This window comes from Marmota marmota, unplaced genomic scaffold (genome assembly GCF_001458135.2).
Source record: "Marmota marmota marmota unplaced genomic scaffold, marMar, whole genome shotgun sequence".
In the NCBI taxonomy this organism is placed as follows: Eukaryota; Metazoa; Chordata; class Mammalia; order Rodentia; family Sciuridae; genus Marmota; species Marmota marmota.
Window position 1 is genome coordinate 60,246,513 of NW_026000026.1, and position 24,705 is coordinate 60,271,217.

The window sequence follows — 24,705 nt, forward strand, 5'->3', positions numbered from 1 at the left end:
TGGGTCAATTTTGGCTTCTTGCAGGAATGTAATTTTCATTGTTATTAGTATTGTTACCTCTAGATATGAGAAACTGCACCTGAATAAAAAGTTAGGTTTCATTTTTCTGAGTAATTATATTTTCCTCCATTGTTTTCTTGAATTATACTTGTTCATTGTGGAAAATCGGCCAATACAAAAATAAAAACCACAAACAGAACAATGGTTTTTCGATTATCGATAATTTTACCACCCAGTGCTAAACATTTGTTTATACATTGTATTGTTCTGTCCATGTATATGTGAACACATACAGAGATAGATATAAAGCTGGGAGATGTAAAATTAAGATCATGTTTATTGTATTTTATAGCCTGCATTTTTCAGTGAGCATTAGATAAAGTTCATTTTCTCATATCACTAAATGTTCTTTTACAGCTGCCTTCTAAGTAGCTGCACTGCATTTTGTTTTGTCTGTACTTAATCCTCTATTATTGGGATTTTAGATTTTTTTTATTATTGTAAAAGTCACTATAATGAAAATATTTTAGATTGCCTTTTGCTTATCTCTATTTCCTGAAAATAAATTTCTAGAAGTTAAATTAAGTTAGAGGGTTTGAACACTTTTCACAGTGTTTGATACATATATGCTAGCTTGTCCTTCAAAAAATCATGTGGGTTTATACTTCTGCAGTGCTCTATGGGAGAACACTTGTTTCATTTCTCTTAAACTCTCAATTTGAGAAGTATAAAATAGTAATCATTATTTTAATTTACATTGGTGACTTGAGCACTTTTCATATAACTGTTGGCCATATGCATTTTTACATGTTCCAGTTAATGTGTTGATGTGTTTCTAAAAATATACTTGTACATTTTGTTTACATGTAAAAGGTAACCCAGTAGTATGTTTCTCTTACAATTACTTTTTCTCTAGTGGATTTTTCAGTTTAAAATATTTTCCCACATGGTACCAAGAAAAAAGAAACAAAATAAAATTTTAAAAACAAAAACTCCAGTTAACAACTTTACTTGGCATTTGTTTCTGAATGGAAGATAAATTCCCTTCTTTCAACTCCTGGTGAGAAAAACATATCCTGTCAGCCAATTAGTTGTAAAGCATTCAGTCTGATAGTAGATAACCAAGTAACTTCAGATAGCTTGTCTCTAGGGTTTTATCTAAAACATGCTGGGAGTGTCTTGAAGGAAAGTACAGCTATGGTGACCATTTCAATTTGGAAATGTTCCATTACTCCAAGTATTGTTGAAATACAATGCCAACTGTTATTTTTTCTGGGCAGTATGCAAACATTAAGAGACGTTGTATCCATGATATTAAGAAAGATAATAACAAATTGGAGATTAGAGTCATTTATTGTTTTGGTGTTGATTTTATTTAAACTTGGTTATGTGGGGGCTGGGATTGTGGCTCAGTGGTACAGTGCTTGCCTAGCATGTGTGAGGCACTGGGTTTGATCCTCAGCACCATAGAAAATAAATAAATAAAGATATTGTGTCCATCTACAGCCAAAATTTTTTTAAATTGGTATTCATGAAATTTAAGAAATTTATTTCAGACATATGAAACATTATTGTATGTGCATATGTGGGTTTGTGCATATGTTGGAGCAGATAGGAATTAAATGCCAAAAATCATAATATCAACAAAAATATTGAAAGTAAATTAAATCTTTATTGTTACAATTGCTCTCCAATCCAATAGTGATTAAAGTCATGTAAAAAGACTGTGGAAATCACTCTTAAAACAAATATTTACCAAGTTCCAGGAAGTGAATATATTTGTATAAAAAGCGCTTAACAAATTGCACAAGGTTATTTCTTTTTGTACTTACCCAAATTTTCCTGGCAAGGTCTCTTTGGTTGCCTGCAGTACTTGGTGTGTAGTCTCTTAACTTTGAAGAACATATAATGCATGGTGACCCATCTCCCATTGACTGGCAGTGTGAAGAGGTGGAGTAGGGACTATGCACTAATGTGGAAAGCTAGTGGGAAATTTGGAATTTCAAGTCTATTCTCAATATACTAGATGGGACTACTCCCTATTTAAAGGAATCCCACAAACCATAATTTTGTCAGGTGAAGAATTTGTAACAAAGAATTATGATTGGTTTATTGTTCTCATCAATCAGAATGTAGTTTCACAGTTTTGTTTTTGCTGTTTTGTTTTGTTTTGTTTAGTACTGGAGACTGAATGAACCCAGGGTTGCTTAACCAACTTAGCCCCATCCCTACCCCTTTTTTATTTTTTGTTTTGAGACAGGGTCTTGCTAAGTTGCTTAGGGCCTCACTAAATTACTGAGGCTGGCTTTGAACTGCCTCAGTCTCCCAGGTCCCTGGGATTACAGTTTTTTACCACCACATACAGCAGCTTCACAGTTTTTGAGACTCATGATGGTTTCACATATTTGATTATGAGCAGGGTATGTGCTTCTTGAGGCCATCTTAGGGGGGAAAAAAAGTGACATGAAAGCGTCAGGTCTTCAAGTGGCTTATCTGTTAATTGTTATTAGCAGTTTATTGTTAATCAGGTAACATTGAGTAAATACTTTTTTAAATTCTCTAAAAAATTTCCCTGTTGATTAGGAGGCTTGGTCTTAATAGGAAAAGGACTCTTTCTACACGAACATAATGTCTTAGTCTTACCTTTTCTTTTTTTCTTTTAGGATTTTTAACAACAACAACAAAAAAGACAAATTGATGAGATTATGGATTTGTTAATTAACTGAATTGAATTTTCCCATAATTTATAATAGATCAGAACATTACATGTCCCTCACAAATATCACGATTATTTTTTCTCAATTAAGAATACATTTTAAGATGGGAACAGTAGTGCACTATTGTAATCCCCAGTGGTTTGGGAGGCTGAGGCAGGAGGATTGCAAGTTCAAGACCAGCCTCAGCAATTTATGGAGGCCTTAAATAATTTAGTGAGATCATGCCTCAAAATAAAAATTAAAAGGAGCTGGGGATGTGACTCAGTGGTTATGTTCCACTGGTTAAAAAAAAATTAAATGTTAACTTACCTTCACCGAATATGTGAAGCTTTTGTAGAATACCTAAGATTATTTGTATTTAAGAGGTCTAGAATATCCTCATATGGTGGCTCAGGTCTGTAATTGTAGTGATTTGAGAGGTTGAGGCAGGAAGATCCCAAGTTAATCTAGCCTTAGCACCATAGTGAGACCCTACGCAACTTAATGAGACCCTATTTCAAAAAGTACTTGTAAGTAGAAATTTTTAGAATGTTTACACTCTTGGAAAATATTTAAAATAATTGTTGGTTAAGTGCAGTATTTTAAGTTACTGAATACATATATAATTAAGTATATATTGAGTATACTAATACTGCTTGCATTTCAGAGTGTAGACAGTAATGATATAGAAATTTTCTTTTACATTTAAAAAACCAAACTAGTAAAAGATTTAAAAATAATTTTGAATATATAAAGTGTATTGAACAATGATATCAAAACTTTTATCCTCAATTTATAAACAAAACTAATTTAGCAATTTTGCAAGGAATTAGCGTTAGAGCATATTACTTTTTACAGTTAGAATAAAGCACTAAAATTTAGAAATATGCGAAACATACTGGATGTTATATATTCACATATTTTTCACATATTGAGACTTTGTGTTTAACAGATTATATGCACATTCTTTCCCTTTTAAAAAGTGTTGATCATATTTATATAACTACTGAGCTCTTTAGTGGGGGATTTAAAAATGCATTATTTATTTAATGCTTTTGAATTTATAATGTACTTGAAATGGCTTATTTATCTTTGACCAGTTACCTCTTGAAACTTTCTGTTCTATGAAATTAATTTAAATGATCATTTAAATATGTATTGCTAGTAAAGAGTATCTCCCATTTCCCCTCATACTGGGGGTCAGTATCATGCAGCTCTGACCAGTATGACCAGGTCCCAAGGGAATGGGAGAGAAGGGAGGATGTTCCACAGCCTGGTGTGGAGGGATGATCTGGGCAAGTGGAAAGCTGTTTTCCTTGAATGAATTGCCAGAAGTAGGTTCTTACTGATATATTTTTAACCAACTGAATGCAGGGATTATTAAACCCGGGGTTGAACAAAGAATTCCAAGCATTTTGAAAGATGTGGTTGCATCAAAGACATTTTTCTTTTCCTACTCAGAGAGAAAATATTATTATTACTATTGAATTAGCTGATTCTTCCTAATCTACATTATTTTCAGGGTAGACTTTTAAGAAAGATTGAAGTTTTATAGAAAACAGAAGACATTTTGATTAAATAGGAAATGTAGTGATATTTACAGTTATGTTGATTAATCTACCAAAAAGTATTGTGTATGAGGATTATCAATTCAAATATATATGTTTATATATATTTACATTTATAAAATATAAAACATGTGACTATGAATATATATATGTATGTGTGTGTGTGTGTGTGTGTGTGTGGAGAGAGAGAGAGAGAGAGAGAGAGAGAGAGAACACATATAAAACGTGACTGTGAAATTCTGTTGTTAATTTTTTCAGTTGAAAACTCTGAACTTCAAAATCCGGTATCTTTCATGAGAGTGAGAAGGTTTATTTCCATTGTGTTGTTTACTTAGATTCTCAGACTTTTCTCAAAATGGAAGAAGTGTTAGGTTGCTCCAGACAGTGACAAATAAAACAATATAGGAGTGTTTGGAAGGGAAGATAGGGTATCCCACTCTGGTACTTTTTTAGTTTCTTCTTTTTGCTGTAATCTTCCTTAGATGAAACTCAAAAATTATTCTTGAGATTTCTGTGGAAACCGACTTAAAATAAGAAGTTTTAAACTACTGTCTAACCCCTATGCTGGTAGTGCTTATTTTTGAGTATCACTAACAGTATAAAAGTGCTTATCAGAGCAACTCTTACTGCCTTAATTTGTGTGCACAGATTGCTGTGAGTGTTGTTACTATCTGTTTTGTATCAGGCTTCCTAGCTAATTTCCTTGTTTATTAGCTAAATGATTTTCTTAATGGCTACCCTTTTGACAAATGTAGAAATCTTAGCTGCTCTGAGAGAGAAAACTAAAGTTAAAAACTCACAGTGAAAGGGATGAAGAACATCTGTATTTATGCTGCTGCTGTGGTGTTGGTATGAGAGAAAATCTGTTGATTGACCTTGATTCTTGACTGAAAGTCACAAGAATATGCATAATTTGGCCTTTCTCCACAAAACAAATAGCAACTGTCTCCAGTGAAAGCAGGGAATTAAATTTCCTTTCCTCTGAGTGTGGAAAAGAGAATCTTTCCCAACCTTTTTATTAGAGGATTTAGTGATTTTTTTTTCTGAAATATTTTTGACAGATGCATTGTAGTTTATAGATTATTAATCAAGAGCTATTTAGTTTAATTTTTACTTGCACATATACTTGTAGATTTAGAGGTCTACAATATTGTGTTTAAAAGAGTGATCTTTTGTTAAAGGATCAAATTCAATGATATCAATAAAAAGTTCCATGATCTGATGATAGCTTGGGTTTCATTCCTTGGAAGAACCCTGAGCATTTAAATCAGGAGTCAATTTGAGATTTCTTATAAACTCATTTTGATTGATTTGGTTCAATGAAGACAACACCTGCAGAGCCACACCCTCTAGGGCTAACTGTGCATTCTTTTGACCATTTATGAATTCAATCTTCACGAGTTGCCTTGGATCCATGGGGGGACCAGGTTCATAGTCTAGGACTCCTACAGACCTATCAGTGCTTTGGCAACCAGAGAATCTAACATGGTACCGAAATATTTGTTTATTTACTTACCAGTTGCTATCCAGAGTTTGGGCACAGAGATTGGGTATTTACATTTCCACACAGCAACATCCATATTTTTAAGTGAGGCAAAAAAAAAAAAAAAAAAGAGCTTCCTAATGTTTTGAATCAGGTAGGAGTAAGTAACCTTTGCTTTTGCAAACCTGGTTACATCTGTTATCTTTTTATTTTTGTTTATTAAGCACTATTGAGCCAAGTAAGATTAGAGAAAATCATGAAAGAGAAAGCATTTGTTACTATGCCATCACTTCATTTGACACTGCTTGCCTCCTATGTTTTCTTTCCTCAGGTTGCCAGTCACATTAAGGACCCCACATTCCCTCATTTTCCATGAGAGAAACTTTAAGTTTCTATCCTTAAAACCTACCCACTTGTTATTTGTGCTGATTACTTAACCCCCGTGTCTCAGTTTCCTTATTTATAAAATGACGATATTCCCTAATCTATAATATTGTTATTAGGATTAAATGCATTAAAGTGTGTAAAACACTTAGTTTGGTACCTGGTTGTCCAAAGTGCTGAGCAACCAGTTATTAAATAATTGCTAATAGGATCTATTAATAAAATACTTCTTTGCCAAGTTTTGAAATGTTAAATAACATGAATGTTTTGAATTATTTTAAATGTTCAGCCTCACAAGGGATGATGATTTGCTTTTTTATGCGCAAATACACTTGTAAAATGTCTTCAAGATGCAAAAGGACTGTTGGGTCAGTCTCCAGAAAATTATTGGCATAGAGAGAATATCCTAAGAATCCTATGAAGCATACTGAGTCTCTAACTGGAAAAGAAGAAAACAGTAGCCACATAGTGTTGAGTTGGTTGGTTATTTTATGTCTTCTATAACTTTTATTTCTTTCATAATCCATAAGGTGTTTTTAAAATTGAATTTGAACATTCTAAATTCTATGACTATTATCAGATATTATTTTAAAATTATTTTCTGGCATTGTGAATATATTTCTTTTGAGACATCACAGTTTTAAACATTTAGAATATAACTCACCCATTTTACTTTGAAAATACTGTATGTAAAATAATTTTGAAGGACATTTTATTTCCTAGCATGTATTTTCAGCAGGTGGCTCATGGCTTTTGACCTGCTGTAGCAGCATACAGAACTGAATGTCAGACTCAATATTTTTTTTAAAAGATGCATTTCATTTTGCATAATGAAAGCACAGTAATTTTTTTAGATTGCCTTACATATTTTTCCAAGTAGTTGTTGATACATTGGTGTCAATTTAATAAAATGTGGAAGAGAACATTGTTAATTTTCCAGCACTCAGGTTTTAAGTATATTTAATTAGGATTTATAACTAAATATTTTAATAAATAGTATCAGATTTAATGTATTTGTATATTAAAACCATTTAAAGCATGTGATGCCAGCCTTCCATCTTTCCCATATTTTTAACTGTTCTTATGAAAAACGACACTTTTTTCTTTAGTGAGTTCTATTATCTATTATTTATGTTGAAATTCATACAGCATATTCCATGGTCTATTTCCACACAGAGTATGAAAATTACATGCTAAGGAATAATTCTCTAATGTTGTGCAAAAGTAGATCTTGACATATACTGTATAAATGACAGCAATGGTTCATGGTTCCTAGATTAGTGATTTCAGATCATTATTAATGTTAGTTTCAAATTAAGTACTGGTACAAATTTTTAAAAATATTTTTTTAGTTGTTGATGGACCTTTTTATTTTATTCATTTGTTTATATGCGGTGCTAAGAATTGAACCCAGTGCCTCACACATATGAGGAAAACCCTCTACCACTGAGCCACAACCCCAGCCCTGGTACAAGTTTTTATCCAGCTGTTTTTGCAACCATGTATCACATTGAATAACATCACTTGGACTTGAACTTAGGTGGAATTTTGCAATGTAGTTGTGCATGCAGCTTGTTTAGTGCCCAAAGTACCTTGCGGGTGTGTGTGTGTGTATGTGTGTGTGTGTGTGTGTGTGTGTGTGAGAGAGAGAGAGAGAGAGAGAGAGAGAGAGAGAGGAAAATGACAATGTGAAGAGAAATGTTCTGGGTATATTAGAGCTGGCATTTTGCCATTGAACTGTATAAGGGAGGAATATTATCTGTGGGCTTTGCATTTAAGGCATAATTTCTGAGACAGAGTTCTAATTTTGTTTATTCCCTTAGGTAATTACTGGTTTTCAGCATGCAAAGGAATTTTATTATTGGATTTTCTTTAATGGTTAAACTCATATAGTAGATGTCCTTTCTTTAAATTTAGGCACTAAAAATTCTCACATCAAAGTAGCTTTTGATTCTCATTTGTGGCTAGAGTGTTAATCATCTTTCAATAATGCTTTGAAGTTTGCTTTTTTCCTCTTTTTTTTTTCTTAACTCAGCATGAGTTCATGAATAAAACTAACTACTGTGATAGGTATAGTGTATTATTACTGCTCCTGCCTATGGCTTTTGCTAATAAAAATTCCATTTCTGGTTAGTTTGCCGGAATCAAATCAATGTAGTATCAGTCATACATTTTTCTTGTTATGAAGCCCTCTCTCAGAAAATAGGGAGGAAGGAAAGCATGGTGGGTGGATGGGTGGTGAAAAAGGTAATTCAGGATTAAATATAGTTTAGCTTTTTTGTCCAGTTGTGTTTACTGTGTAATTTTGAGGCTGAATCCTCACTGTCCTAAATCCTTAAAGTTAAAATTCCTATTCTTTAGGACCAAATTCCTGAGGATTCCTATTCATTAGTTAAAGTATGAATTCACTGTTGTGTAGATGAAGTAGCAATAACAATGGCAGTAATAGTGTGAGAATGTGTGTGTGTGTGTGTTTAAAAACAGCTAGATAAGAAGCTGTCAACTGAGGAATAGGGTTGGTGATGCAACTATTGCTAAAATTACTTGGAATTCTGACAATTACTAAAATTAAGTCAGCTTGCTTATAAGATTACTTAATCACTAAATCAAACAGGATTTGGCATTTTAACAAATAGGATGTTTTTCACTAACGTCAATGCAGAAAAAAATTGTGCCTGTATGTTTGCTTCAGAATGTAATATATGAATTTAGAAACCACAGAATGTGCCAGAACTAGAGTAATGATTCTTTAAGACACTCCACACCTAAGCCAGTTATACTAGACTCTGTTGGAAAGAGCTTGAGATATATTTAGGGGAATACAAAGAAGGAGCTTATTTTTGCACATTTCCATGTTCATATCACAGTGGGTGGGAACATGACCTCCAGGGTTAGATACACTCAGAATTCAAAGGCTGGCCTCTTTAGGCATATAAATTATTCTTTCTGAGTTTTAGATTTACTAACTATTAGTAAACACAAACAAAACTGCAAGTTCCAAAGCCTTGGAAATCTTTACTATTTGTGTATTTTTTATATAATGGAGCACAGAATCCTTCTTAACACAAAATGCCAAGAAGTCCCTACAGTTTCACAGATGTTGGCACTGAACATGAGACTCATTTGCTCTCCTTGAGAGAATCCAACCCTACCCATCATTTTTCATTTAATTTTGCTGACAGCCTCCCTAATGCAAATATTAACTCAGTTACTTGAAAAGGTAGGAAGAGAAAGTTTGCTTATCTATATTTTAGGCAGTGTGCTGGGTGCTTTATAGAGATTTGTATTAAGATGATTGCTCCCAAATTGATCTTTCCAGTCTTAGCCTTAACCTAAAGCTCCATTCATGCATTCCTGTTCTACTTAGTCCCTTCATTTGTCTAATGTGTTTCTACATTTCCTGTGTTCACCACTCAAAATACTGCAGCCATGCTGGGTTTCTTCACATTCCTTGAGCATTCTAAGCTCATTTGTGTCTTGGAACCATTGTTCTTGCTAATTTCTATGCCTGGAAGGCTCTGTCCTTTTATGCTTCTTGTTTCTTCTTATTCAAATGTCTTTTCTCCTGATACTGAGGTTTTTCTCTGACAACTATATGTCAATCATCATTCCCCTAGTCAGTGCTTATCTTATCTCCTGTGGTATGGTTCTTCTGAGTGCTTTTCTACTTACATAAAATTGTTATTTATTTTTTTTAATTGCTTGTTGTTTTATCTTCTGCACTGAAATGCAAGCTTTCTTAGAGCAGTGGGCTTGCGTGACTTGTTCAACACCATGCCAGTAATTGAACAAGTGCTTGAATCACAGACATGCTCTCAGCAACCTTTGGAGGTATGATTGTTCTTAATTTTGTAGTAACAAAAGTGAGGCCCAGGGAGGTTAAGTAGCTTGCCTAGGATCACAGAGATCAGTAGGTGGGAGAGCTCGGATTTAGACTCCTCTCTGAAAAGCTAGGCACCATGCCTCCCTTCTCAGAAGGTCAGGGATGTTAATGGGAGGGAGGGGCTGTGTTGAGTTGGTGGAACTTCCTTTGAGTCCCTGGCTGGCAGTTACTGTTTCCACAGCCTTGCCAGAAGAGAGCTGGTCCTGATCACTTTATACTCTGCTATCCCTAGCTTATCTTCTTTTCCCTTTTCCTTTTAGACTCAGTGCCCAGGACATGCATGATTAATATTTTACAAGAACGCATTCAATCCCTTACTGCTTGAGCAAAACAGTGAAACACTGGATTTTAAAGAATCCCCCTAGGGGGCTAGAATCTAGTTTTGAACCCAGATGAAATTTTCCACCTGGCCCGGGTTCTACCTTTTCATATACTTACTGTTTTTCTGCTCATTGTTTACATGACAATGGTTATAGCTATAGCTTTCTTTGGGGGAGTTTGTGTTAATAACACAGATATGGCTTTGATTTTGACTTGCTTGTTTTGTATTTGGCCCCTATTGACTGGAATGTTCCACCCCTCTACTCTTTCCTCCAAATGGTGCTAAAGCTGAGATATTTATACTGTTTTAACCAGATATAGAATAAAACATGCTTTCTTGTAGTTTATACTATTGATATATACAAATTACGTGGAGCCGTTTTGAAAAAGAACAACAACACAACAAGAAAAAGACAAAACCAGGGCAGTTGATTAAAATAGGATAATCCACTGCATAGCCTAGCAGATTACAGAGGGGATAGTTTATTGGTACTTTTTAACTCCAAGAGGGACATTTGGTGTATGTTGCTGCATTTGACCTTTTAGAAACTATTGACATCAATTGGGAACTGCCAGTAAACCTGCCATAATCAGTTAAGCAGAAGGAATCTCAGCATTGTGAAACTGACTGGCTGATTAATTTAAATCCAAATGTACACAGTCTTGCCTGAACTCCTTTTGCAAGACCCTTGCACAAAAGGTCTTCATTCAGAAACTGCACAACCCACATCCTGCTGTCAGACCCTTTGAGCCCTGTGAGTCTTCTTAGGCTGCAGGCATCATCCTTAATCCTTTAGGCTTCTTTTTATTTCACAGAAAATAGTGTCTCTGCCTATATCCACATAAATGCTCTACATTTCCCTCAAAGTTTCTTATTTGTGTCCTAGGGAAAAGGTATTTTAAATTCCACTAATTGAGAGACTCAAATGAGAATTTATCTTAAACTTGCTTCTTTAGAAAAAGTATATTAGAATTTAATCCAGTGCTACTTCCTCTGGGACTTATAATCAAAATTAGAATCATGAAATGTCGAAATAAGTTTTTGGTATTAAAGTAAGCCATCATCTATAATTACTTTGACTCTTAGATTCAAAATATTGAAGTCTTTCTTTTCTGTTTTTAGTTTTGGGAAATTATTAAACTTAACTGACTCTTGGGTGAATTTAAAGGTAGTATAAGGGTGCAGTTCTGGGCCTTTAAATGAAAGCAGAATTAAGACTCCAGGAGGAAAAAACCTTGAGTAACTTCAATCTACGGCAAAGACTGAGTAAAGTACCCATATGTCAGGTCCTCTGTTTGGTTTGGTTGCAGAAGAGGCAGATATTACAAGCAGGCGACATCAGGTAAAAAACATGTTGAGAATCAGGTACTTAGAAGTTTTGGGGCACAAGAAAAATCATGGCATCATTTGTATTTTCATTTCTGGGAGTGAAATTCTGACTTCTCCCTCATCCTACCACACTGGATTATTCAAAAGTTTTAAGTGAAAGAATTTAATCTTAGTATGTGGGAAATGAAAAATATCGAATAAGTATTCATCCAGTGAATGCCAAATGGAATGCATGATGCTGTATAGAGAATAAGAAGTGAACATAGACTTTCTCTACCTTTACGCAGATTGAAGAATGCAGCAAAATAAGAAAAATGATAATAAATAAGCAATATAACTTTTTTGTGTACATGCCAGGGATTGAACCTAGAGCCTCACACCTGCTAAACACACACTCTACCACTTACTATATCCATAGCCCCATGAATGTTTTAAGTGAAATGAAGTGAGGTAGAAATTAATGGAAATTCTGAGGAACCAGTTTTTGATGGAAGAGATGAGCTGGGTCTTGAGGACTGCTAGGTTTGGATTGGCAGGGACAAGAGACAAGAGAAATGTGGGGGTTACATGGGGTCAATGGAAAAGTAGATGTGGAGTACCAGGATCAGGAAACAGAGAAAAGTCTTCAGGAGGAAAAGTCCAGGGACATATTAGTGCATTAGATTCTCTAATTGTAGCTCAAAGTGATGGATGGGGGCAGTAAATCTGGCAAGGACAAGGTTTATGTTAAAAATGTGAAATCTGCAGTTGATACAGTTGCCCATAAAGGGAGCCTTTTGGCATTTTTTTAATTTTGGTGGTAACCTGGATAAAGCAATATTTTATGAAGACTTATCTAGGACACCGTGGATGCATAGAACAATTTAAAGGGTGAGGCATTCTGAAGACATGGAGACCAGTTAGGAGAACAGACATTATAAGGTGCCTGACAGAGAAGACCTAAAATGGAGGGGCAACATTAGGGAGAGAACGAAGAGGAGACAGAGCAGAGAAATTTGGACACTGACTAGGTCTAAATATGGTAGAGATTCACAACCGTTTTGCCACTGAAATTTTTGTGATACTTCAGCAAATTAATATGAATTTGTTTTAATTAAAAAACTGAAACCCAAATGCTAAAAATATAGTCTCAAATACCACTGTTATTTTCATCCTTATAATATGCTTACCCAGAATTAGGAAAACATTCTGTCAAGAGCAGAGCAGCCAAGAATATTGCTCCTTTGGGCTAGAAGGAAGTTCAACATGAATTGTGAAGCAAAGCTAGTTTAGGATTAAGAGTGTTTTGTATTGTCCTCAGAAAGGTGATTTGGGCAAGGAGCAGACTGGCCACTAGCTGACTAGTCAAGGATCTAGAAATTCCAGCCAAATCTTCCCTCAGAAGTGGAACTTTGACCCCCATTTGCCTCTGAATTGGCACTTGCCAACATGAATTCAGTTTAGTTTAAGAACAAGTTAGGCTCAGGGCCTTTTTATCCCCAAACTTCAACATAAAGGCTAAAGTGGTTGCCTGGGAGTTAGAGGTAATCTATCATAGCTTGGCGGTTGATGAGGTGATTTCTTTGGAAAATACACTGTTTTTATTTTTTATTTTTTTTTTTGTGAAAGGGTATTTCACCTTCTAATTTTTGTTTTCTTTCAGTTTGAAAAATTATAGTCTTGTTTTGATGTCTGCAGAGCCTCAAGACCTTCTGGAAAAAAAGAAGTGAATTTTCTAACTATAAGCAAATAACAGAAAGATCAGTAGAGTAGAGGGAAGGGAACAGGGAAGGCAGGAGAGAAGGAGAAGGAGAGGTTCTGGGGACTGAATTAGAATAAGTTATATTCCATGCTTTTAAAATTATGTCAAAATGAATCCTATGTATAACTAAAAAGAACTAATAAAAAATAAGTAAATTTTCTGAGGTTCAGGAGAGATAAAATGTGTACAGTTATTTAGCAGGAGCATGCCATAGCTCAGTGAAGCTGATTGTGTTCCTGGGTGAATTTCTTCCCTTCTCCCTGCTCTGTGTGTCTAACCTCTGGACCTTGTGCTGCTGTGGGTGGCCTAATGTGGGTGTGTAATGCATAAGGCCTCTCTGTTGTTATCCTTGAGAATCAACACAAAGGAGGTAGTAGTTTTTGTTCAATGTTTGCAGTACACAAGTTTATGATATTGTCTAAAAAGACAGTGAAATTGCACTAATCAAAAAAATTTAATGGTGTAGCATGAGCAGATAGAATATGGACTAGAACACGTCACTTTGAACCATTTTTGTAGATTAAGAGGAGAATAAAAATGAATGAGAATGGAAGTTGGGGAAATTTCTGTTTATGCTAATGGTTTTCCATTGTTCCTCCAGTCTTTTGTAGTATCATCTTTCTCTCTTGGTTTGGTCTTATTTTGGGGTGTGTTCTTTTTCAAAGTATACTTAAAAAAAATTTAACAAACTATCTTTATTGTTGGACCATTCCTTTATGACTGTCTCATCTCTGGAAAATCATTGCACCTGCTCCCTTTTGTGTGTATTGCTAGAAAACCTTTATTTACTTTCCCCATCCTAACTCTCTGTTTAGACAGATGGATCGTGTCCTCTTAAGAGTTGTTTGAAATCACCTTAAAATGGTAGGACCTGGTCTACCACCTGTCATTGGTCCTTCCTGAGAGTAGGTAACCTGATTACAAGTTCAGAATATATTTAGATTAATTTCCATTTCTTGAATTACAATAGTAATTCATATTCATGATTTAAAAAATTGGAAGACTCTCCTTCAAACCTAGTCTGCAGTTAAAATCACCAGAAGAACCACTTCTAGCAGCTGAGTGAATATTCTAGATATTTTTAAAGCATATTCAGATAAGCAAGTGTATTTATTTTAAAGGAATTCATACCATATATACCTTACCATACACAGAAAGTACCTTTGTGTGTGTGTGTATTCACACATATCATGGTAAACTTGGTGAATTTTTTTTCTGAAACTCAGGATAGCAGGATGAACAAATGAAAGTATAGGAGTAATTCCATTTAGTTTTTTCCCCATACGTAAGATTGAGTTACATTGTTTTTTTGTGAGGGCTGAATTTACTGTTTTCCTCTCAGAATTCTTCATCTTTATAGGAGTGAAAGGTCCAACTTGTCAACTAGGTTAAAATTCTTTATGTTTTTCCAAATTGTAAATTTGTTCTGTTGTATTCCATTTTACTGTTTTTGAAGCTGTATTATTGTTAGACATTTGTACACTATTTACTCACAGGGGAAATATTAAAAGACAGGCTTAGCTTCATCTAAATTGAAATAGAGATAATAATAGTTTCTTTGAAATAACTGAGATCTAAGTATGTAGTACAGAATGACAGCCTTCATTTTTTATTGTGTTACGAATATCTTAAGGAAGATCTGCCAAGTTACTTGCTTACCTTTACAATTACAGTATTTACAATAAAAATTAGACCATGATATTGTTTAAAAACATGTCAATCTGGAATTCGTGGAGAAGAAAACAATAGTTTTCTTAGTACAGGTGATGGATTATTTACTTATTAATGTGTTGCATCTGATCAAATAAGCGTAGTATATCATTGTAGACTCAGTTTGATGTTGAAGCATAGCTAATTTAAGCAATTAATTTAAACCTGGTATTTTCAAGAGGTTTGTATTCTTCTGAATGTGGGTGACAGATGCAGGGAAGGACAAAATAATCCAAAGGAAAGATTTAAATTATGTGTACTTTAGGGGGGCTTCAGAAGTAGAAGCAATTCTGCCCATGATAGAAGAGATTTTTATCAAGAAAACTGTGACAGCAAGTCTGTGGATCTTATCCCGGTTTTATCTGGGTGTCATAATTAGCCATTTCACTGGAGGTGTTTTTCTGGATAAGTGATGTATTGGCAAGTATTTACTGGAGCTCCGAGATAAATGGAACGGGCAGCTGCCACCTCCTGGAGTAGTAAATAGAATCAGTTTTCATTGTTATCAGTACACTGACTTCGGAAGGCAGAGGCACTGAAGTGGGGTTTCCTTTCAAAGGGAATCAAATATTCACCCTCAAGGAAAGGGGTATTTGTGATGCGATAATATTAATGCTTCTTAACTGAGAAAGCCATCTATGAATACTTAGACTGTTGCTACCTGGGAGCTTTATTTATTGACCTGTGCCTTTTGTCACAGCCTCAGATGTGAGACGAATGTTGCTGATGGAATCATGTAATGATATTTGTCATTAAAAAGTCACACTGAAATTAATAATTTCAGAATTCATTGAGTCCTCTTGCTCTGTGTCACACTTGCTGCCTCTGTGACAACCTTCATTTCCTACTTAGCAAATCCAAGTCTGGTAGCTTGAGCCCCAGGAAGTTGTTAAAGCAATTAAAGGCTTCTGTCTCCCAGCACATTGCTCGGTTACCATAGTATCCTCTGCCTCCAAGTCTCTCCTGATGATGTCAGTATGCATACAGGGGTTGTTCAGAGCATCTACGTGGGGATGATTCACCCGGCAATAAAGCCCTTTTCCCGTTGCTTGCTTTCCAGTGTGATTTCAGACATCCCTAGCAATGGAAGGTAAGTGCCTTGTTTTGCATAGAATTGCAAGAATTACTAATGCCTTGATTATTCTGTCTCAGGTTTCTTGCTTTCTAAGATATACTACTAACTGAAATCCTAGTGTATGGGAGAATTTCAGACAGTTAGCTAGAACCATTTCAATTTGTACTTAAAGTATGTGTGTATGTGTGCATGTATGCATGCACACGTGGAGTAAGCTTATAAAAATAACTGAACACACAATGTAATGCCTGCTACTCTCCCTGGTAAGTAGCAGTAGTACACTCGGTAGGGCTTTTAATTCTAAACTATTTGAAATGTAAATATCCTAAAATATTTTGACAGGTGTCACAGGGCAACCAAGGCTATTTTTTAAGTGTGTGAATTATACATTATAATTTATATTTTATATACTTTATCCAGATTAAACAATATTAATGTAAATATGGGAAGATATTATTATAAGTACCAGCATATATCAGAGATTAAAACTTATATTGTAGGATAAAGATTTAGTTATGGAAAGATTTTATGAAATTCAAAGTATATTGATAGCCATCATTTCATACTTACACTTTTATTGCCTTCTCACAGCTTCTATTATTGTGATGAATGAAATGTGTGCTTCATGAAAGTTTTTCTTCAATACATGTCCACCCTTAAGGCTGGCTGTGTTCAGCTTTATGAAAAGAATACTTTATGAAAAGAATATTCAGATAGAAGAACTATGAGTAGATATTTTCCTTGAGAAGTTAATTATATTTAATTTTTTCTCCTATTGTATGTCTCATCAATAAGCAATAAATGATGAGGCACACCAAACCAAGTTCTCTGTCAACTGGTTTTCTCAATCTTCATTCTGAGAGTTCTGTCCATATTTCTGTTCCTTGTTTCCAAATGGAATATTTCAGTATATTCTGTGAAGAATATAATATGAGGTTTAGGAAGTTATAGTAGGTAAAATCAATTTCCAACTCATAGTTTTGAAAGAGAAATAAGAAAGAGTGGATGGGGTGGGGCCTGTTCCCAGCTTTTTATATAGCAGAAACATTATTCTGTGTAGAAGAAAGGCAGATGGCTTTGTTGAGAGGTAGGTAAGTGGTTTGGACTGTCCATTTGTATTTTTGGAGTCTTCTGGGATATACCCTGCTCTCTAAGTTTGCTGTGTTTCTGCATGAGATTATGTCAATGGACTGATGGTACTCTTCATTTTTCTTTCTATAAAGAATCCGATATACAGTTGTGAGAGAGTGGAAAACAATGTTTAACTTTAAAATTACTACTAGTAAATTAAGGATATGACTTACTTTAAATGTCATAAATACTTGTTTGAATTTCTGTCCTGAAAATATGCTTAAACTGGCTTGACTTAATTTCATCACTATTTTGGATATTTAATCTTGAGTGTGTTTGAAAATTTGTTAGTTTGTTGGTGTCAGAAAAGTTTTGTAAAAACGTAAAAAGGAATTATGATACTACCAAATTTAGTTTTTAGATTAAATATTAAAGAAATTGAATCACTTTGAAATGTCAACATACTTTTAAAAACTCTTTCGTTGGAACAATTTCATAATACTTGTGTTGAAAACTAGACTAACATGTTCTAGGATAAATTACAGCAGGTTTTTGAGCTTATTGTATTAATGTTGTGGACGGTATAATTCAACCTATGAAAATCTCCTTCTGCTGCCTTGACCAATACAAGTAGCACTTTATATGGAATGTATGTCAAAGATTATAATTTCCTTTATGCTTTAGTCAGGAAGTGGTTCCAAGCAGTTCGGGGAGAGCGATTTAAAAAATTGGTTTTGGGAAGTTTTAATTTTATTTTTATGCAATGGTAAGAATATTTTATATTTTAATACTTAAACTTGTTCCTGCTGAAATATGGAAATGCCATTTCTCTATACCTCACCTGCATGAAACAAATGAAATATAACAGAAAAGAGATTACCTTGGCTCTCACCAGGCACACAACAGGTTAAATGGAACCGGTATCCAAAAGTATTAAAGGAAGCCTCAAGGAGAACACAGACATGAAAATAAGTCTTTGTCCAGTGATAGAAAAGATACTTGAGCTGTGAGGGATTGGTTCAGTGCATTACCCAGTGGTCTGTGTTTAAAGGCTGGAACCTGGGCACATACACTTTTTAGGCCACTTTCCATTTTTTATGGCACTACATTCCTAGTTGGAGTTGGGCACTTTTTCCTAATCAAATTTTAAACTTATTTTCTTCCACAAAAGGAGTGATTGATATAGTGTAATAACTAGGGAGGTCTATTAGTTTCCTGTTGTTGGCTGTAACAAATTACCACAGAAGTGGTCACTTAAAGAATACAAATTTACTACCCTAGAGTTTTGTTGGTTAGGAGTCTCAGTGGACTAAAAACATCAAAGAGTCAATAGGATTGCATTTCCTTTCAAGAGGCTTTTTCCAGCTTCTAGGGTCTGCCTACATTCCTGGGCTCATGGCCTCCTTCCTCCAACTTCACAGATGGCAAGTGGAGACCAAATCCCTCTGCTGCCAGTTCTCTTTCTCTGCAGCCAGAAAATCTTCTCAGGCAATTATGATATGGACATTTTTGTATAGGGGAGTATTCTGTCTGCTGCAGAAGGAATAAGGAATGCCTAGCCAATTTTATCAACCTTAAATTCACAAATCTGATAATTTTACTGAAAGCCATGAATTAAGCAATGATTGCCAACAGAGAATGTGAAATTTTAACCTAATTCACTGGATGCTATCATCCCCAAGGATATTAAAATGCCTCAAGATAATTAATGAGGGAAAATCAAATTAGATATGTTTCACCAACTCAAATATTCAAAACTCTGTGGTACAGAGACCAGCTTCATAAAGTGACACTATTCTTCATTTAATATTTTTATTGAGAAGCTTACATCAGATGAAGTTAATTACACAAAGCTGATTTGAGACTACAAAAATTCTATCAGTTAACTCCTGTGTGAGTAAGCCTTGGTTTCTTTAGAAACTGAAGGGTAATGGCTGGGCCTCTAGAGACCCAAACATGAGAACTAGTAACCCTAAGTTTTGAATAAGACTGTTGTTCATTGATCTGGCATGAATCCACATGAGTCACAAGACCTACAAGATGAATCTGGCAGGTGTGCCCTACATGGTTTCTAGGAAAGGCACAATGTATTACCATAATCAATAACTCTAGAGTTAAGGTCAACAGCAGCAAAATTTTCTTTTATTGTTTATATCCTGGGTTTATTATCACTTTGAACTGATTCATGACATCTGGGTCCATCCATACTAAATATATGGTAATTTATAGATAGTAGTAGATTTTTAACCTTTTCGAAGCACTAGGAAAAAAAAAAACTGTAGAAGAGAAACCACTGTATAGGTGAGTTTTAGACAGAAATGCCTAAAATTACATTTTGCTCTGGTTCTCTGAAGAAAAGGAGATGAAAAGAAAATGGTTATCCTGCTTGCATTCTTCTTCTTTTTTTGGAAAATCACTTTCTAGGGAAAGACTAAGTGGTATCTTATCACCTTTGCTTAGAATACAAAGGAGGGTTTGTGAAAATTACTTTGCAAGAAGTTCTTCTTTTGATTTTGACCCTTTTTGGTACCATAGTAGTACAGGAAACTTCAAACTATATGTAAATGCAAAATCTGGTTTTATATCATCAGGATTGTGTTTGTCAGTTGAAATATCATCATTAAAGGAAAGATTTTAAGTGACAAAGCAGTTAGAAAAATCAGATCAGCAAATTATATAATTTAATAAATAACAAAAGTTATTTATCTATAACATTGTAAATAAAAACACACAATTAGTTGAGTGTTTTGCTTTCAGCACATATTAAGCTCATTTCAATGTTTAGTTTCTTTTATCGATAGTATGTACCCTTTCAAGTGCTAACATAAAAAAAACCTTTAACATGTGCTCATATTTTTAGAAATATACAAAATATTCAATATAATACCGATTTTCTCCAGTTCCAGTAAATTAGAGTGAATAGAGATTAAATCTATTTCTCTTAAAAAAAAAAAAAAGCACTTCACAGAGCAGCTGCCTTCTCTGAGATAGAAGAGACTGTTTAATCTTTAAATCATTTTGAACTGGCTCAGTTGCTGTACTAATCCTTTTTACTTTGTTAAAAATTATCTTAAAAGTTTATCTTTGAGAGAAATCAGAGATAAAGGAACTAATGGAAATGAGAGTTTTGAGGTTTTTGAATCTTATTTGGTCAGTGGGTGGTAGATAAGATGGAAAGAAACTTCAAAATCAAAAACTTCAAAGACTGTTATGATTTCTCCCTATTTTGAAAACTAGTTCAGAGTTTTGTTTCTAGAGAGAATTTTCCCCAGTAATGGCAGTAAAGTCAAGTATGAAGGAAGTAATGGCACTAGCAAGTTATCTTAAGTCTTGACTGCCCCAAAGTCTTTGCAAATCTGAGAACCATCATAAGCCCCATGCATTTGCTCCCTGATCCTGTATTTGATTATATTTTTTAAAAAATGTATTGCTGTTTTAATCTTACTTCCCTCTGTAAAACAAAAGGAAACTTACAGGGAGAAAAGAAATTATTGAAATTGTTTTCAATAATTTGAAATAAATTATTATTTCCCCTATTCCTGCCAATTTATGCTATGGAAGTGAGATTCTATAACTGGAGCAATTTTTGTTATTAATTCCTCTAAAATAGTTTTATGGACTGAGGATTAATGGAAATAAAGGATACACTTTCTGTAAGCAAAATCTTGTGGCCTAGGGCAAAGAAGGAGAGAGTTGAGTTGCAAATCATTGTTTGCAAAGGCTAGGAACAAGTGCTTGCAGCCTTCTTCAGGGGCATGCTGTGACCAGGGCATGTGGACCAGTCAGGTGGGAAGCTAGGGAGGACTGGGCCCATGCCTGCTGTTTACTCTCTGTTCAAGTTCAAGGAGACTTTACAAAAAAATAAGGAGCCTTTGGTAGAGACTGGAGGTTGGTTCCTGGATGTAGCCACAGCCATGCTAAAAAATAGAGTCACTCCTAAGAGCTTTTTCTTTATACTAACAGTAAAGAAGAGGGGAGGCAATTGGAGATTATCAGTCCATCTTTCAATATTCATAAGTCAGGGGCTGAGCTTACCAACTAAAATATTTCATAAATTCTAAACTTTTCAATCGCAAATTTATGCCAGAGTTTAAACTCAAAAATTGTCTCAAGAGTCTCAGTAGAGAAAGTGACAAAGGAATATGAACTACCAATTGTAATATTAGCATATAACAAGAGTCAGGTGGCATTATTTTCTTATTGGAAAGGTCAGTTCTGTCCTCTTCAATCAAAATGCAATCTTAGTAATTACTATTGAATGCCCTCCCTTGCGTAATGGTGCACTGTGCACAATACAGAATTAATCAAAGGACAACATGACCTCTGATTACAAGGAATTTCAGCTAAGAGCATGGCTAGGTGGAGAATAACTTTCTTATCACTTAATAACAATTATTGTTTTATTTTCATGTTAATTCTTTCCAAGTGATAAATTTCAATTGAGAGATAATAAATTTATTTGATTTGCATTCAAAGAGTATGCTTTTCTTAGAATTCAGAATGAATTGATTATTTACCTGATGAGAGATATATTGTTATTCTGTTAACCTTGTGTCCCCTTACCTCTTGCAGTTCCATTTACCTGACTATAAAATTCAGGTTTTTCCTAGCGTTCTTTTCATCATAGAATGTTTTTCATTCTTTTTCATAAATACCTTTAGGCACAGCACATGTCCACTCAAATACAGTTACTTTAGAATGAGCTATTTCAATCCTAGTCCTTCTTTTTACTCTTTTTTTTTCCTGTCTTCCTTCAGGCTCCTCATAACATTTATTTTAAGCAACAGCTCCATGTAACATTTATTTTAAGCAGCCAACTCCTGTTTATTGAGCATGCACAGAGTGTACTGCCTCACATTCCACACTGAGGCTGCTGCCCCCTTTTTCCCCTGCTGCAGATCTCTGCTTGTACAGTTATCAGTCTTGCCTTCTGATGGATAGAAGGTAGGAGAAATTAAAGAAGAGAGTTGGCAAATGGAAGGGACATGGTTGGTTACAGAGCAAAGACACCAAAGACAGAATTTTTAACAGGAGGAAGGAACCTTACACAGCTCTGAGATTGTGTTGGGAGATTGGAGTCCTCTTATGGTAGCTGGAGGAGGGGCAGCAGCAGCGGCAGCACAGTGTTTTTGAGTGTTCTATCAGGCGTGTTATGGAGTGAAATGGATTACTATATTTACACATGGAACTTACTGCATGAAATTGCAGTTTATCCTTTTCAACTAGCTACAACCCAAGTGGAAAAACCTCAAAACCTTACATTTTCTGACATCGATGCAGCTAGTTCACTCTCCTGCCCATCTTCTGGCCACCTTTTCCCAATCTTGGATGTGAACGTTTGGAAAGGAAGCCTTTACATTCATTCTACTTAGAAATAACTGTGGTTTCCTAATGAAACATAAAGAAGGCATTCATGTGCCCTGAGTCAACACTCAGCTGTATGTTGTTAGTTATTTAGAATCATCTCCATGTTAGCTTTGTGATGGTTTTCCAGGTAAGTTGAACTGTCATTTAAAGAGTAGTTGTACAGAAACAAAAATTTTAAATTTGTCCAAACTTAGTAAAATGTTGATAGTGGGAAGAATTTATTTTTCTGGTCAGTTTATGTTTTATTATAATTATCTCCTTACTGATTTGGTTTACAATCCAAGCCTTTTGTGTCATTAAAGATATCTTGCTAGTAGTTATCTACTTTCAATATTTGAGATTTTCTTTTCATCTTTGCAGTAATGTCAAAGGAATGTAGTGTTTGGATAGCAATGAGGTCATGTGTATAGAGCTGGTGAACTATGTGGGCTTAGCAGAAGATGAGGGCAGACAGGCAAGGGAATCAGATCCTACAGAGCCCTAAAGGTCCCTGTCAGAGAACAAGACACTGGAGGCTTTGAACACAGAAGCAACATGGCCTGACATACCTTTCTCAAGGCTTGCTTTGCCTGTGCTTCCAGACAAAACTTGGGGCCAAGAATGAAAGTGGAGGCATCAGTTGGAAGGAACTGAGCTCATCTTGATGAGAAGTGACAGGGGACAGGGGAGCAGTGGAGAAGAGTGGTCAGATTCAGAATGTGCTTTGAAGATAGAGTGGAGAGGATTTCCCAGAGTGTGAACACACCGGGAAGAAAGGACTAAACTGAAGTATTTGGTCTGGACATCTTGTAGGGTAGAGTATCTGTATAGCAGATAATAAATTCCACTGTGATATTTCCTGATTGTTTTTGATGAAATATAAAATAGTTCATACTTTTTTTGTAAGACCAAGTTTTTTGTTTATTTGTTTCAAAGGTTATGAATGTCAAAGAATTTACTTTCACTCACCTGTCACTCACTAGGATTCCTTTTTTGTCCTACTATTTTAATTTTAAATCCCCTGTCTTTCTCAAGGTAAAGAATCTTTCATTTTCTGAAATGTTTATTCTTTGCTGTAGTGGATTATGATTGCCTCATCATGTTATTTACTTGAACTGCTGGTTGCAATTATAAAGCGCTTGAGTCATGTATATTTGTGTAAGGAGAATAAGACCTTTATTGTAGCCATGTAAGAAAGCATATAATTAATTATGTTCTACTCCAAAATTAGTAATTTGGTCTAATAAATAGCCTACTATGTGGAAAACACATTTTCTTAAAAAAATTATGGTTGGTTGGTTGGAGTGGGAAAAAGACATTGAGTGATATGGCTTCTAGTCAAAATTTAAAAAAAGAGAAGAGAGACTAATAATCATTGAAAAAACTTATTGGTCATCTGGTCCCTTTGGTAAGTTCATGAAAGGATATTTAATTGGGAACTAAGTTTCTGATAATTATAAAATACTGGTAATTTTAGGGTTATTGTGGTTATCTTTGACCAATATGTATTTAGAACATACTGAAAGCCTTAATACACTCAAATCTGCATTATCCATAATTCTGGGTATCTGATAATGAATCCATATATAAATTCCAAGGTACATCTGAAAACTGACTTAAAGCAAGATCATGTTTTTACAAGTGCTATGAAAAGAAAGCATACAGTATCTGTGTTGTCACTGTTCATTCTGGACATACAAATGAGAAATAAAAATGAAAAGGTTAGTAGCATTAAAGGTGGAAAGTGTTGAATAACTTGGAATAAACAGATTATTTTAGCAAACGATAAGCATTTCCATATGATTTTATAAGCTTTTTGATTATTCATTATTTAAAAAGAAATATTTAATTAATTAAAATAATTCAATAACTAATTATGAAGGAACAGAATTTTTCAACTAATTTAAGAAAGCATCTTCTATATGGCATCACTGAGAGCCATTTGTGTCACATTTCGACTTGCTGAAGTCTTGCACCTTCTTCTACCCTGTTTCCTACTTGACCCTCACCCTTTCCTCCCTCTGTTCTCTCACTGCCAAAATGCTACCCACTTCTCTTTCCATTCCCTTGAAACTTTCTTTAAATCTAAAACTGTTC

At 34.7% G+C, this 24,705-nt stretch overlaps 1 protein-coding gene across 9 annotated transcripts in view; it reads left to right on the forward strand.

Moving 5' to 3' along the window:
• The window catches only part of Pam (peptidylglycine alpha-amidating monooxygenase), a 287,901-nt gene that overhangs the window by 9,894 nt on the left and 253,302 nt on the right, over positions 1–24,705 (forward strand). For 2 of the 9 annotated variants that reach the window (XM_015483974.2, XM_048811497.1), the window contains exon 1: positions 16,068–16,206. The exons of 1 other annotated variant lie outside the window; for it this stretch is intronic. The gene's annotated coding sequence lies outside the window, so the exon portion shown is untranslated. Of the gene's footprint in view, positions 1–16,067; positions 16,207–22,189; positions 22,207–22,735; positions 22,757–24,705 lie in introns of those variants that run through there. 6 more of the 9 variants (XM_015483969.2, XM_048811494.1, XM_015483963.2 and 3 more) reach the window with 4 other exon arrangements.